The following is a 15,000-nucleotide window of genomic DNA, read 5'->3' as shown; positions in this document are numbered from 1 at the left end:
AGAGGTATTGAGAGACAGAGAGAGATGGAGAAACATACAGAGATAGAGGCATTTAGAGAGATAGACAGGCAGTGACAGAGAGAGAGAGAGAGAGAGAGAGAGAGAGAGAGAGAGAGAGAGAGGGAGAGAAGAGAAAGAGAGAGAGAGAGAGAGAGAGAGAGGGAGAGAAGAGAAAGAGAGAGAGAAAGAGAGAGATAGAGAAAGAGAGAGAGAGAGAGACAGAGAGAGAGAGAGAGAGAGAGAGAGAGAGAGAGAGAGAGAGAGGGAGAAAGAGAGATGGAGAAAGAGAGACAGACATACAGAGATCGAGGCATTGGGAGAGATAGACAGTGACAGAGAGAGAGAGAGATAGACAGTGAGAGAGAGAGAGAGATAGACAGAGAGAGAGAGAGAGAGAGATAGACAGAGAGAGAGAGAAACAGATAAATAGAGAAAGAGAGAGAGAGAGAGAGAGAGAGAGAGAGAGAGAGAGACAGAGACAGACATACAGAGATCGAGGCATTGGGAGAGATAGACAGTGACAGAGAGAGAAACATAGACAGAGAGGGAGAGAGAGAGAGAGAGAGAGAGAGAGAGAGAGAGAGAGAGAGAGAGAGAGAGAGAGAGAGAGAGAGAGAGAGAGAGAGAGAGAGAGAGAGACAGAGAGAGAGAGATGGTAGTGTTGAGATATTGGTGCTAAATAGACAGAGACAGAGTGAGATGAAGAGGTGTAGAAAGTGATAAATATAGAGAAAGGCAGTCAGAAAGAAAGAAACAGACGGCAGAACAAGAGAAGAGACAGAGGGGTAGCAGATGAAGACAGATTAGGATTCGGAGAGCGCATGACAGGATTATTTTAGGGGTTCTCCGTTTCATCCTTAATTTGGTGAGTCTCTAACTCTCATTCTGGTGGTCCATTTCAATTCCATCAGGTTGAAGAGAAGACGAGGAGTATACTTCTCCCTCCCTCTGCCTGGTCCAGTATGAAAACTATAGCTGGTATCCAGAACCAGAGTAAAAGTAACCACATATCCCTTGACGGTATTTGTAAAAATGCTCTTTGCACTTTATCTGCGCCAGGAGTGTGGTGTCACTTCTGCCATGGTCCTGCAGTGGTTGTATGTAGTGTTGTGGCCCACCACTGCAGTTAGTTTATACCATCCCCCCAACCACCCCCCTTGTGTGTATATGTTGTAGGTGTATTCAGTCAAATGTCAAACATTTTATTTATTTCTTTGTGTAACCTACATGTGTTTTTTTAGACTCCATGTTTATGTGTCATGTGTCTTGTGGTTCTGATGTAAGGACAGCCCTCTTCTCTTTTAAACTGCAAACCCAGTTTACCTTCGGGTACCAAAAAAGTTGAACTGAACTGAACAAACATACACACGCTTCCTTTGCACATTTAACAACCCAACACACACGTAAACAACATACACAATCTGTAACACTATTGCTGTGTCTCAAATAGTGCACTTGTGCACTTCAGGCACTATGTTTAAGTGCATATGGTATATGGATATGGCATATGAATTAGGCACTGAAACATCATGCCCCAAGTGCACATTTGAGACACAGAATGTGTTCAGTTCTTCTGACCTCCCTCAATCTGACATTATGCTAGTTTAAGAAAAAAAATCCACGAGAAGCAGACAGGCAGGCAGACAGGCAGACAAACACAAACTCATCCCCGCCGAGAGTAAACACACAGCAGCACATTGGAATCGGTAAGACAGTTAGCCAGTCCTGATAATGGCCAGACAATGGAGCTCGATAGGGCCCACTAATGGCGAGCCTGCTCCCCCGTCTCCCCCCACATCAAGTCTTCTCTTAGGAGGTCAATGGCAATCGATACCCCTCCATTGAAACTCTCCAGCCCATGTAGCCTTGCAGAGAGAAGAGGAAAAAAGGGAATAAAAGGAGTGATATAAAAAAGAAAAAAAAAGAAATGAAGACAAAGAGGGGGGCACAATAACCACCTATTGCTGTTCCTGTCAGTCCAAGAGTCGGACTCTCCAGACTGCATGGATATAATAGCAGCAGCAGTTCGTTTAGGGTGAAGAGCAGCGGACTGTGGATTCGGGTTCAACCTGGCCTTTTGTACACTTTTAACTTAGCGAAGCAAATTGATTTATCTATGGGCGTGTGAAATGAACAGCTGGGGGAACGGTGTGATGAGAGAGGAATCTAAAATCATTGGTCAGGGAGAGTATAATTCGTTCCCACACAACTCTACCACTGCCTTTGTACCGATACCCAGGCACGTTTGCACTATAACCCCTTTGGCACTATTGCACTTTAGCACACCAATGAACAGTACAAGTGAACAACTGTCATCTCCCGGCATGATATACTTTTTTCGAGTATTTCTATGCGTGTGACACATAAAATCCCTATAATGCTTTGATAGAGACACCCATTAGGCTATGGGTAGGGAACATGCATCTTTCTCCTGTAGTCTATATCGTAACTAGGGCTGTAACGATGCGCTCAACTTCCGATTCGATTCCCATCACGATTTTTAACCTCCAATTCAATACTCCCCGTGATTTTTAAAATGTATCTTTCTGTATAAAAAGAAGACAATCCGCACACTTCAGGTATATTTTTGTGCAAAGAAGCTTTATTTGACTTTCAAGCTTTTGGTCCTGAACCTGAAGTGTGCGGATTGTCTTCTTTTTATACAGTTTTTTTTACTGAATCCTGCACCTTTTAAACAGATGAGCGGTGGCCTATCACAACTAAAATGTATCTTTAAAATTGATAGGATTCGAAGCTTGGAAGCACTATCACATCATATCGTGTGGTTGTTTTCTGGACCGAAGGGTAACAGAACTTTGAAAGGGTGTATCGCGATACTGCCTTCTTACATCACTATACAGTATTTTGACTCTGCGCATTGCGATTTCTCAGTTGGATACAACAGCGCTACAGCCCTTAAATGTAACACTATATTCTATCAGCTGAACATAGGTAGCATGGTGTGAACCCATCAAACAGGGGGCCTGCCTGCTCTGCCTGCCTCCACACCTCTCGTCATTTGGCCTCCGGGAGCTATCCCACAAGCCCCTCTGGGTACCTCCCTGAGAAAAGCCCGCCTGTCTGCCCGCCTAACGAACCTCAAGCACACACAACGAATTTGGACCACGATCCAATTTTCTGACGTGCCTAGAGCCAAGTTAGGAGGCATAGCAGTGGATGATGGCATCTCCACTAGTAGCCCATATAAAAGATGTGCATGTGCGAGTCTGGATGTGACAGACCTAAGAATACAGTACCTCCACAGCCATCCTATTCTCTCCCCCCCTCAGGTTGGCACATTGAGAATACTGTGGGTGTAGCAAAGGGATGACCATTACAAAAGCTGACCTTGAAAACTAGAAAGAGCTGAGAGAAGATTGTACCCAGAGAGAATATAATAAGTCTTTGGTTGTACCTGTGTGTGTGTGTGTGTGTGTGTGTGTGTGTGTGTATGTGTGTGTGTGTGTGTGTGTGTGTGTGTGTGTGTGTGTGTGTGTGTGTGTGTGTGTGTGTGTGTGTGTGTGTGTGTGTGTGTGTGTATGTGTATGTATGTGTATGCATTGGCCCCTCTTTGCCGTACAGTCATCACCGAATGCACCCAAGCAAGCACACACGCACGCACACACAGACACAGAGCTATTACAGAGAACATGCCGTCTGCTCAGTACAGGATCCGGTTAACACACGTTGCAATGCGCAAACACACAGAAGCAGATGGTGGGTGCAGATCACCGCTTGGCAGACGTCATCACTACAGCCCCCCAGATACAGACCCCCCCCCCCACACACACACACCTAAACACACACACACACGATGTGTATGTTCTCACAAACTCCTGATGCATAGGGGTCACACAACCCTGGGTGTACAGTGTGTGTACGTGTACGTGTGTGTGTGTGTGTACATGTGTGTACATATGTGCATGTGTTTTTGTGTGTATGTGTGTGTGTGTACGTATGTGTATGTGTATACGTGTGTACCTGCAATTTGGGTGCATATTGGTCACAAAGGTCCTAACTAAGATAGGAACACCAGAAGAGGGGTCATTTCAGCCGACCTCTCGTTCCGCGAGGCAAATTGTGTTTTTCTATTTTGTCAGAACAACATACTTCAATTCTATAAAGATGAGAGTCAAGGAGGTGCCAAATAAGTATAGGAACGCAAGTGTGTGTGTGTGTGTGTGTGTGCAGGGGGGCCGCTAGGGGGGGAAAAGTGGTACAGATTCTAATAGTGGAGCAGCTACAAGGCCAATATGGCAAGAATCGTGCAAATTATGATACAAGCATGAAATTTGGCAGGTATGTGCTTAAGACCCTTACAATCAAATCTACCCGATTTGCCACTTGAAATGGCGGCCATTTTCCAAGATGGCCGCCAATAAAGACCCCAAAAGTTGATTTATTGCAAAGAATTGACATATAAAATTATGATACAAGCATGAAATTCAACATGTTTCTGCTCAAGACCAGCATAATTAAATCTACCTGATTTGCCACGTGAAATGGCGGCCATTTTCCAAGATGGCCGCCAAAGAAAACCTCAGAAATTGATTTTTTGCACAGAATTGACCAACAAATTGTGATACAAGCATAAAATTCAACGTGTTTGTATACAAGACCAATGACATTAAATCCACCTGATTTGCCAATTGAAATGGCGGCCATTTTCCAAGATGGCCGCCAAAAAGACCCCAGAAATTGATTTATTGGACCAAATTGACCAAGCAAATTATGATACACACATGAAATTCAGCATACAAAACCAATACAATCAAACCCACCTGATTTGCTACTTAAAATGGTGGCCATTTTCCAAGATGGCGTCCAAAAAGACCATTGAAATTGATTTGTTGTGTAGAATTCAAAATGTGGTCCAAATTGGCCTTAATTCAGATATTGAGGAATACAGATGTGTCCTCCAATGACAAATAAGCCCTTATAACATACTAATAATATGTTGATAACATTCCAATAACTGTTAATGACATGCTAATAATGCAAAGACAATGTGGTAATAATATGCTAATTCGTGGTTTTATCAAAAATAAATAACCCAATGTAAAGAAGCTGTTGAGGCATCAACATAGCTACATCCTGATGAGAACAGCCTAAGTGAACAAGTTCATAGAATCCCAGATTCATGAACAACAACAACACTGGTTTATTCATCAGTGCAGTTTTACCCAATGACCTAATGGCTTATAACGCAGACCGTTTTGATTTTTGCTCGATCACTGCGCTATGAGAGGATTCAAACCGCCTTCAATACAAGGAGTAAACTATATGTGTCTGTTGCCTTGTAGCTACACAGCTACACAGACTCAACGACAATGGAAATGAAACATGTAATAAACGTCAACCTGTATTTTTGATTGCACTAGCCACCCTGGTAGTTTGGAACAAGGAAGTGGCTCATTGTCGAGAACAGGTCGCACAGAGCTGAATGAACTATGGAAACACTATTTACTGTACCGATATAACCTCAGCATCATAACTTGCAAGTGCACGTGTTGTCTTTGGTTCGTGTAAATAAATGAAGCTACAAAGCATGAGGAACTTATTTAATGAACATCTCACAGTCCGTAGCCCAGTGAAGGTTAGAGCAAGGAAGTAGGCCTAGCTGTTTGTTCTCGAGCAAAGAGCAGCCTGGTCGAGAGGACCAATCACTGCCGTTAACCGTGTAGCTGTCTGCGGGCAGTCACATTTTCAGGTGCACACCACGTGAAGGCAGAGGGGGTAAAAATAACTGCGTGGCTGTCTACATCATCGTACAAAAAAACTTTGATTCTGAGCATAAACCAGGCTTTAGCCCTACGCCTTTCCCCTTTCCCCTCCGTTTTGCGTGTTCATAGGCATAGGGCTGTCTGAATTCACGTTAAGAGAGAGGGGTAGGGGTAAGGGGCTTTCTACCCCTTCCAGAGGCAGACTTCAAATGGAGGGTAAGACCTATTTCCCCCAAATGCATTGCGAATGCCTTTAAAAAAGGTCGGCATCCACAAAAGCACGCAAAAATAAGTATGTTATGCAATTCACTTTTATACTGTCGTAATAATTGTTGCATCTTACTAAGTTAAACATTGTCTCAATGGGTCATTTTCTCCAGGAACCATGCATGAACAAAATGGCTATTAATGTCTACTTAATGCATGGAAGTTGTGAAGGAATTGCAAGGGTCATGCAACACTGTTGTCCTTTTTTTTTTTAAAAATGTGCCCGAGGGATTACAAGCAATAATGTTGGTGTAACCATAGATAGGCTGGTTTTTGAATGCTATGGGTGTCATTCCGGAATTGTTGAAGGGGTGTCTCAATTCGTAGGGGTTGCGTTTCATGGTTTGAAGGGACGAGGGGGCAAGGGGAAGGCATAGGTGTAGGGGTAGGGATAGGTGTGTTCAAACTTCACAGTGTGCAAAATGAGTGTTGTACACATTGACAGTGCACAGTTTCATTTTAGAAGGAATTCAATGGCAGACAGTGCATCGTAGCCTCGCGAGCCATCCTACGTACTTCCGCCAAAGGATTGGCTCCACTACGGTAGTCTGTCCGTGCTTCTCTGTGGAGTGCCGGGAGCAGTAGGATTTGTTATGAGGTCAAGGGGGCATTTGTTCACAAAAGGTTGAGAACCACTGCTATAGCTATTCTAGCCCCCTATAGTGTTTTAGTTCTTTTATCAATTTCTTCTCTGTGTCTGTGTAGGATAATGCCCCCTGAAATACACTAACACCTCCTGCCATATTACCGTAAATTTCCAAGTGGTAAATCAGAAAGATTTGATTTTATTGCTCTATAGCACACACAAACAAAATCAGAAACTTGTATCATAATTTTCCGCGCTAAATTCAATCTTTTTGGTGCCCATATTGTGAACTGGCTGCCATTTCAAGTGGTAAATCAGGTACATTTTATTGTATAGTTTAGCACATTTACACAAAATGTAATACTTTTATACAGTAATAACTTGCTTGGTCAACCGTGAGCAAAAATCAATATCTATTGATCAGGTGATATCTATGGTCAAATCTATGGTACTTTTGGCGGACATCTTGAAAAATGGCCACGATTTCAAGTGGCAAATCAGGTGGATTTGATTACATTGGTCTTGTGCACATTTATGTCGAACTTCATGCCTACATTGTAATTTGATTGATCAGTTCTGTGCAATAAATCAATTTCTGAGATCTTGGCGGCCATCTTGGAAAATGGCCACTATTTCAAGTGGCAAATCAGGTAGCTTTAATTGCATTGGTCTTGAGCTCATGCATATCAAATTTCATGCATGTATCATAATTTGCTAAGTCAATTCTATACAATTCATCAATTATTGAGGTATTTTTGGCGGCCATCTTGGAAAATGGCCACCATTTAAAGTGGCAAATCAGGTGGATTTTATTTCATTGGTCTTGAGCACATACATGTTGAATTTCATGCTTGTATCATGATTTGCTTTATGAATTCTGTGCAATAAATCAATTTCTGAGATCTTCTTTGGCGGCCATCTTGGAAAATGGCCACCATTTCAAGTGGCAAATCAGGTAGATTTAATTATGTTGGTGCTGAGCACATACATGTTCAATTTCATGCTTGTATCATAATTTTATATGTCAATTCTATGCAATAAATCAATATCTGAGCTCTTTTTTGGCGGCCATCTTGGAAAATGGCCGCCATTTCACGTGGCAAATCGGGTAGATTTGATTGTATGGATCTAAAGGACATACCTGCCAAATTTCACGCTTGTATCATAATTTGCACGATTTTTCCCGTAGCCGCTCCACTATAAGGTCCCAAGCACTGAGAGGGGCCCTAAAGGGGCCCCAAAATTCGAATCTTTCATGGGGCCCAACATTTCTGGCAGCGGCCCGGTGTGTGTGTGTGTGTGTGTGTGTGTGTGTGTGTGTGTGTGTGTGTGTGTGTGTGTGTGTGTGTGTGTGTGTGTGTGTGTGTGTGTATGTGTGTATGTGTGTATGTGTGTGTGTCTTCACCTTCAGCAGTTCTCTCTCCCTCAGTTCCAGAGCAAAACTTAAACAAATACACATCCATCTGCTGACCAGCCTTGGGCCAAATTTCTGTCTGCCACTTACACACACACACGCACACACACACACGCACACGCACACGCACACACCAGAATGCTAAACTGTGTTTCCACTGAACAAGGTCAGTGTCAGATTTTGGCACCTGAGACCTGTTTGTGCGGTTTTGTGTGTGTGTGCGTGTGTGCGTGTGTGTGTGCGTGTGTGTGTGTGTGCATGTGTGTGTGTGTGTGTGTGTGTGTGTGTGTGTGTGTGTAGGTGTAGGTGTGTGTAGGTGTAGGTGTGTGTAGGTGCATTTGTGTGTGCGTGTGTGTGTGTGTGTGTAGGTGTGTGTAGGTGTGTGTAGGTGTGTGTAGGTGTGTGTGTAGGTGTGTGTGTGTGTGTGTGTGTGTGTGTGTGTGTGTGTGTGTGTGTGTGTGTGTGTGTGTGTGTGTGTGTGTGTGTGTGTGTGTGTGTGTGTGTTGTAAATTATAGGGTCTTGACCTCAAGTGGAGTTTTGGATCTCAGCAGACTGAGAACCCTTTGGAGGGGTGAGTGATGTGGATCACCTCGCGCACGCACACACACACACACACAAAATACTGTATTCCTCTCTCTCATTCTCTACTTCTCACACTTGCCACAACAACAGCCAGTGCCACTATTGAATGGATTTTTTTGTTTTGTGTTTTAGTGGACTATCTTAGACGCATGTTTATGGCAGCATATTATCCACCACTTCAGTAATTCATTTATGGGGCATTAGATCCCGTTGCGCCACCTGACGTCTGAGCCTCAAAAAACGGCTTCGACCCATGAACAAAAACACCACAAAACACCACAACAGAACAAAAACACCACAAAAGTTAATATGCACCCAAGCAGTTTGGAAAACACATACTTTGTCAACAAACAAACAGACATACACATTGTCTGAAAAAGAAATGGTCACCACTAGGGGTGTAAATCACAGCCTTCATGACGATACGATACGGTATCGATTTCTTGAATCAGGGATTCAATTTTTTTCGATACTTAAGAATTCCCCACGATACGATGCGAGTCGGTTTGATTTGATTTTTTACAATTACTTTTCCACTACTATTGTGTTATGGAGTTAGGGTATTGCACAGGGACCAGCGATACACATACACATCAACTCACAAAAACACATTATTATGGAAAATCAGAAAAGGGTTGCACATGCGGCCATGTGTTCGTGCACACACACGCACACGCACACACACACGTGCGCACAAACACGCACAATATGCACATACCATAGCATTCCCTGCCATCACCCAGCTTGGCCAATTCTCAGGCACACCCTTGATTGCAAAAACTGTCCCCCATTTTCAATCGACAAAAGACAAACTATCCTGCAATTTCCTCTGTAATTGCATGTTCTGCCCGGGCCTGTTGAGCGATTGCCAAGCGGAAGTGTGGTAATGGCACTGAATTGTCATGGTGATCTATACTAGTGGTTCTCAACGGGAGCCCTCACAGCCCCCCAGGGGGTGCTGAGGAGCCCTTGGGGGGCGTTGAGGGGGAATACAGCTGAGATGTGGCAGTGCTCAGCTGCCATTGGGGGACATTAGTCTGGGCGTTGGCAGGCTTATGATGAGGTCCAGGGGGCGTTGGGAGTCTCATGATGAGATCAAGGGGGCGCTTGATCAAGAAAGATCGGTTGGGATTGAGAACCACTGCTCTATACAGAGGCAAGCAGTAAAATGCATCATGGGCTCAACTTTTACTGCACTATTACCAACCTCCACAAAACATACAATAGTTACTTAAACACTTAACTATTGAACACTTCAAGACCGACAGATAAAATGTACTAACGTTATAATGTAACCATCTTCAGGCAAAATGTCTTGACTGAGCAAAACAAAGTGGCCGAGCGTATGCAAATAGATAAGAGCTTGTTTACAGCTGGGGCCTATCCTAAGAAGCTGGTCCAGGAATATACCAGGTTAAGTTAAGAGGTAAATCATCATCAAGAAGTAAATCAACTAATAAAATAAATTCTAAAGCCAGTTTTAAAAAACAAGTCAAGATATTTTAGGAAAGAGTTCTTTTTAAGATGGAATATTGATAAATTGAAATTTATCAGCAGGTTGAATTCAATTGTGTAATTCAAATGTCTTTGCTGATATATGATCTTCGGTTGTTATTTTTAATACTATGATGAACTGATTTCATTGAAGAAAAGGACCCCAGGAGGAATAGCTGTGGCATTGCCACAACTAATGGGGACCCAACAAATAAACAAATGAACAAATAAACAAATAATAGAAGAGCCTGGAGCCCTAATTTTCTTAAGCTTCTCAGTAAAGGCCCCTGGTAAACATCAACTAAACCGTTCCTCTTAACACCAAGCACTCACAAAAAAGTTGGCTAATAAATTAAAACTGTTTCCTAAGTAGAGACAAAACAGAGCGAGTCCAATAAAACCCTTAATTAAACACGGTACACATCAACAGAGGATGTCAAGAGACACTGACAGCTGGAGTGACAGACCAGAGACAAGCTACCTGAGATGTTTGGAGTTGAAATGCATCAACATGGCTGCTTTACACAAAGTGAAAAACACTGAATTGATGTCACGACCCATTCAAAAAAAGTTTGAAGGTAGAATTCAGTCAAACATAATTAAATCCGTTTTAGCGATATGACAGCTATACACACACAAAAAAAAACGTGTCTAAAATTTGACTTGACATCATCTCAGCTTATTGTGGCATGGGACTAAAACAAAAGAAAGATGGCACCCATAACTGGGAGACCACATTTTTTCTTATTTTTCTTCTCTTGTTCGCATATGGAACTCTGATAAATGAGCCTCTTAATGGTGTACTGTACATTATTTTAACATTACCTAGGAAACCGTTTCAATTTTGCCCCACAATGACTACGTTAATAATACAAAATGAATGATAATTACGAAAAAGTGTTTTGAAATTGTAAACACCACCCACACAATTGCTATACTGCTGTGTCTGAGCGACACTAAAAATAAGTATTTAGTGAGTTTTAAGTTTCACGATAAACACAAAACCCTCCCAAAATGGCACTATAACAGTGAGACACATTAAAACTTACATTTAAACAGGCAAACATCCCCTAAAACAGCTTACAGAACAGGACAGTCGGCATGGCATGGAATCACCACCCAAAAAACCTACATAAAGGGGGGAGGAGAGTCAACAGCCCCCGTGGACATACTTTAACCCATTTTGTCCTACGCCCTCTTCCTATTAAATCCTAAATATCTCAGCCTCCAAAGCACATACAAACCAGAAATGAGTTACATTTAAAAGCCAAGACCCTCCCCTTGCATGGTAATGTGTTCATTCAGCTCTAACATACCCATATAGTTAATGAAACAACTAAAATCTCAAAATCCTGAAAAACCTGTATGTGTGTGTCCAGGACACAATGGGTTAAGTGGCTGTGGCTTTACTGTTGTATATCAGCAATGACCCTAGTGGACAGCTCTTGTCACACAGCTCCTCGTCCTTGTCCTTCACTGCCAGACTGTGATGGAGTGACCATCACTAGGGTTGTGGGTGTGTTCTGACTAACATGCCAACGAGCCTGGCTCTTTGGTGTAGCGGTCAGAGCCCCGGTTTACTACCCCAGAAGGTCTTCGTTCGAGTCCCAGCTGGGCAACTCTACTCCCCTTCGCTACAAATGGTGTCAGAAGTGGGATGGTACCGTGAGGCCATCGGAAGCGTACCCATTGTGTGTGAGCCGTAATTCCATGTGAGGGACCCCCAGGATTGGTGACCCTGGTGTGAGGGACCCCAGTGATGGGTGAAGCATTGATGACGGGGCACACTGGATGGGAGAAGCATGATGGGCAGTTGCGTGAGGGACACCATGAGTGTGTGAAGCGCACGGGTGCGCTTCCCGAAGGGGAAGGCAGTGTGATGGAGTGACCATCACTAGGGTTGTGGGTGTGTTCTGACTGACATGCCAACGAGCCTGGCTCTTTGGTGTAGCGGTCAGAGCCCCGGTTTACTACCCCAGAAGGTCTGGGTTCGAGTCCCAGCTGGGCAACTCTACTCCCCTTCGCTACACAGACCTTGTGTGTGTGTGTGTGTGTGTGTGTGTGTGTGTGTGTGTGTGTGTGTGTGTGTGTGTGTGTGTGTGTGTGTGTGTGTGTGTGTGTGCTGACTGAGTGACTCCATCTGTAATATTTTTTTACTCTTATTTGCCAGTGGGAAACTGCCGTCCATGACTTGCGCAGCATCCACAATGGTGAGCGAGTGAAATCCGTACTTAGCCGTTTGACACTCGTCACCAAACCTCATGCTGCCTGTCAAACACAAGTGTGTGTGTGTGTGTGTGTGTGTGGTCATACACAAGTGTGTGTGTGTGTGCGGTGTGCCCATGGGTCAAAGCACGGCCCATTGATTGGATGAGTCACCACAGACCATTACAGCAAAGCTGTTGACTGACCAGTAGTCTAGGAGGACGTGGCTTGGCTAGCCCAACACACACGCACGCAGGCACGCACGCACGCACGCACGCACGCACGCAGGCACGCACACACACACGCACGCAGGCAGGCAGACACGCACGCACGCACGCACGCACGCACACACGCACGCACGCACGCACGCACGCACGCACGCACACACACTTTCACACTTTCTCTCACACACACGCACACACACACGCACGCACACACACACGCACACACACACGCACACACACACGCACGCACACACGCACGCACGCACGCACGCACGCACGCACGCACGCACGCACGCACGCACGCACACACACACGCACACACGCACACACACACACTTTCTCTCACACACACGCACGCACACGCACACAGACACACCAGTTGAAGAGCACTTCCTTCATTTGCTGGCGTTGCCTGGCCTAGCCATCCTAAGCCCAGGGTTGCCAGATGAATCTGATGATTTCCAGCCCAAAAATTGCTCAAAACCCGCCAAGAAGCACAAAATCCCGCCCAATTCTATTGATTTCTATGGCAAAAATTGGGCGGGTTTTTCTGCTAAAAGCCATTTTTACCCGCACACGGCCATCCTAAGCAGCCCAATTGGGCGGGAAACAGCCCAATCTGGCAACAATGCCTAAGCCATATTGACGGTGCTATTGGGGGAAGGAGCCCATTAAAGGTTCCCCGCTGTGTAGTGAGGTTGGCTGCTGATGAACACTCCTGGCCAAGCAGCAGCACCCATGGGGGTCCTGTGGTGAGCGTGTGTGTGTGTGTGTGTGTGTGTGTGTGTGTGTGTGTGTGTGTGTGTGTGTGTGTGTGTGTGTGTGTGTGTGTGTGTGTGTGTGTGTGTGTGTGTGTGTGTGTGTGTGTGCGCCTGTTTGTGACTGTGTATATGTCAAGTGTGTGTGTGTGTGTGTGTGTGTGTGTGTGTGTGTGTGTGTGTGTGTGTGTGTGTGTGTGTGTGTGTGTGTGTGTGTGTGTGTGTGTGTGCGTGCGCGCGCGCGCCTATTTGTGACTGTATATGTCAAGTGTGTGTGTGTGTGTGTGTGTGTGTGTAGGCACCCTCTCACCACTAATTACTGCCCTGCTGTGACAACGCTTTGCCTTTCAAAACAACTCAGATGTAGAGGAACTCGTATAAACATATGCATGTATACAAACGCACGCACGCACGCACACACACACACACACGCACGGACAAATGCACCTAGGAAGGAACCGATTCATTGATTGTTAATTGACTACCACCAATGAACTGTACTCTTTCAGCTGATTGACGTTTTAAAGTAAAACTTGATTTTTCTTCTTCTCATGCTCAATCAGACACACACACACACATACAATATTTAATCTTTTGTCTGCTACACCAACAAATCTCTACACTGCCTACTGAACCACCCTCTAACCACAGGAATACACCTACCGCGACAAGAGCGAGGCGAGCGACGGAAGTAATAGACTTTGTATTGAGTCGCGCGACAAAAGCGATTCTGGAGACTAGAGCAATTTGTGCGACGAGCGCGACAGTTTGAAGTTGAAATCCTTTCAACTTTCTACAACGCGGTTCGGCGACAAGTCGCGTTTGCCTTCTGCCTGTACGGACATACTCTAGTCTCTTCAATCGCTCGTATCGCTTGTTGCTGCACTCTGTCGCTTGAATCGCATCGCGCCTGGTCTATTTATGCGGTAAAACAATGATTGTCTGATTGCTGTTTGACATCTCACCTCCCTCCAGGGTCAAACCGAATCCTACACACAACTGCCTCCCCTCATCCCCTTGGTTGTTAGCTGGTCCCCCAAACGGTATTGCGATGACCCTGTTCTCCTGTCCGCCTCTCTATTTGTCCGTCTGTGTATCCCGCCAGCAGTGTTTCACATTGCCTGTGGGTGGCGCCAAACACTTGACGTCACGTCCATCAGGAGGCCAGGTTGGCGTCTCTGATCACAGCTTCTGTCTGTTGCCAACCTACACATCACCTCCCTCTACCTGTCTCACTTACCGTACCACCCACGAACCACGTTAACCCAATTCTCTCCCACTAATTTCCTATGTGTCTGTCTCAGAAATAAAAGCCCAAAGGATATCTAACACTAAAGAAAAAATAGATGTTGGTAGGACGTATTCCTAGTCCTAGGTAACCTAAGGGACAGCTTGATGCTGCATTCATAAAGATGTTAAATATTCAGAGCAAGGGAGTTAAGGGCCGTATACACATGTCGCTACTAGTTACTCGTTCAGCGAATTAAGTCAATAGAATGTCGATGTATTCCAGTGAGACTCGCAGGCGAGTACTGCACAAGCGATGCGATGTGGGCGGATCCCGAGTTGAAAATATTTTATCTTCGACCGAGGCGAGTAAGCAAGTAACCAATACAATTGGAATGCAGAGTTCGGTACTTCTCGCCTGTTAATTGGCAGTTAAAGCCACGTGAACTTTCAGCGAACGTTCCATGACAGAGTGGCGAGTAGGCCAGCAAGCGAAAAGCTAGTTTTGTGTGTGTGTAC

The 15,000-nt window shown here is 44.7% G+C and overlaps 1 protein-coding gene across 3 annotated transcripts in view; it reads right to left on the bottom strand.

The window, feature by feature from the left end:
• Nucleotides 1-15,000, bottom strand: part of slc15a4 (solute carrier family 15 member 4) — a 113,845-nt gene that overhangs the window by 44,155 nt on the left and 54,690 nt on the right. The gene's annotated exons all lie outside the window — the stretch shown is intronic.

The sequence above is a fragment of the Engraulis encrasicolus genome, chromosome 3 (genome assembly GCF_034702125.1).
Source record: "Engraulis encrasicolus isolate BLACKSEA-1 chromosome 3, IST_EnEncr_1.0, whole genome shotgun sequence".
Classification (NCBI taxonomy): Eukaryota; Metazoa; Chordata; class Actinopteri; order Clupeiformes; family Engraulidae; genus Engraulis; species Engraulis encrasicolus.
This window is presented reverse-complemented; position numbering and strand designations above follow the sequence as displayed.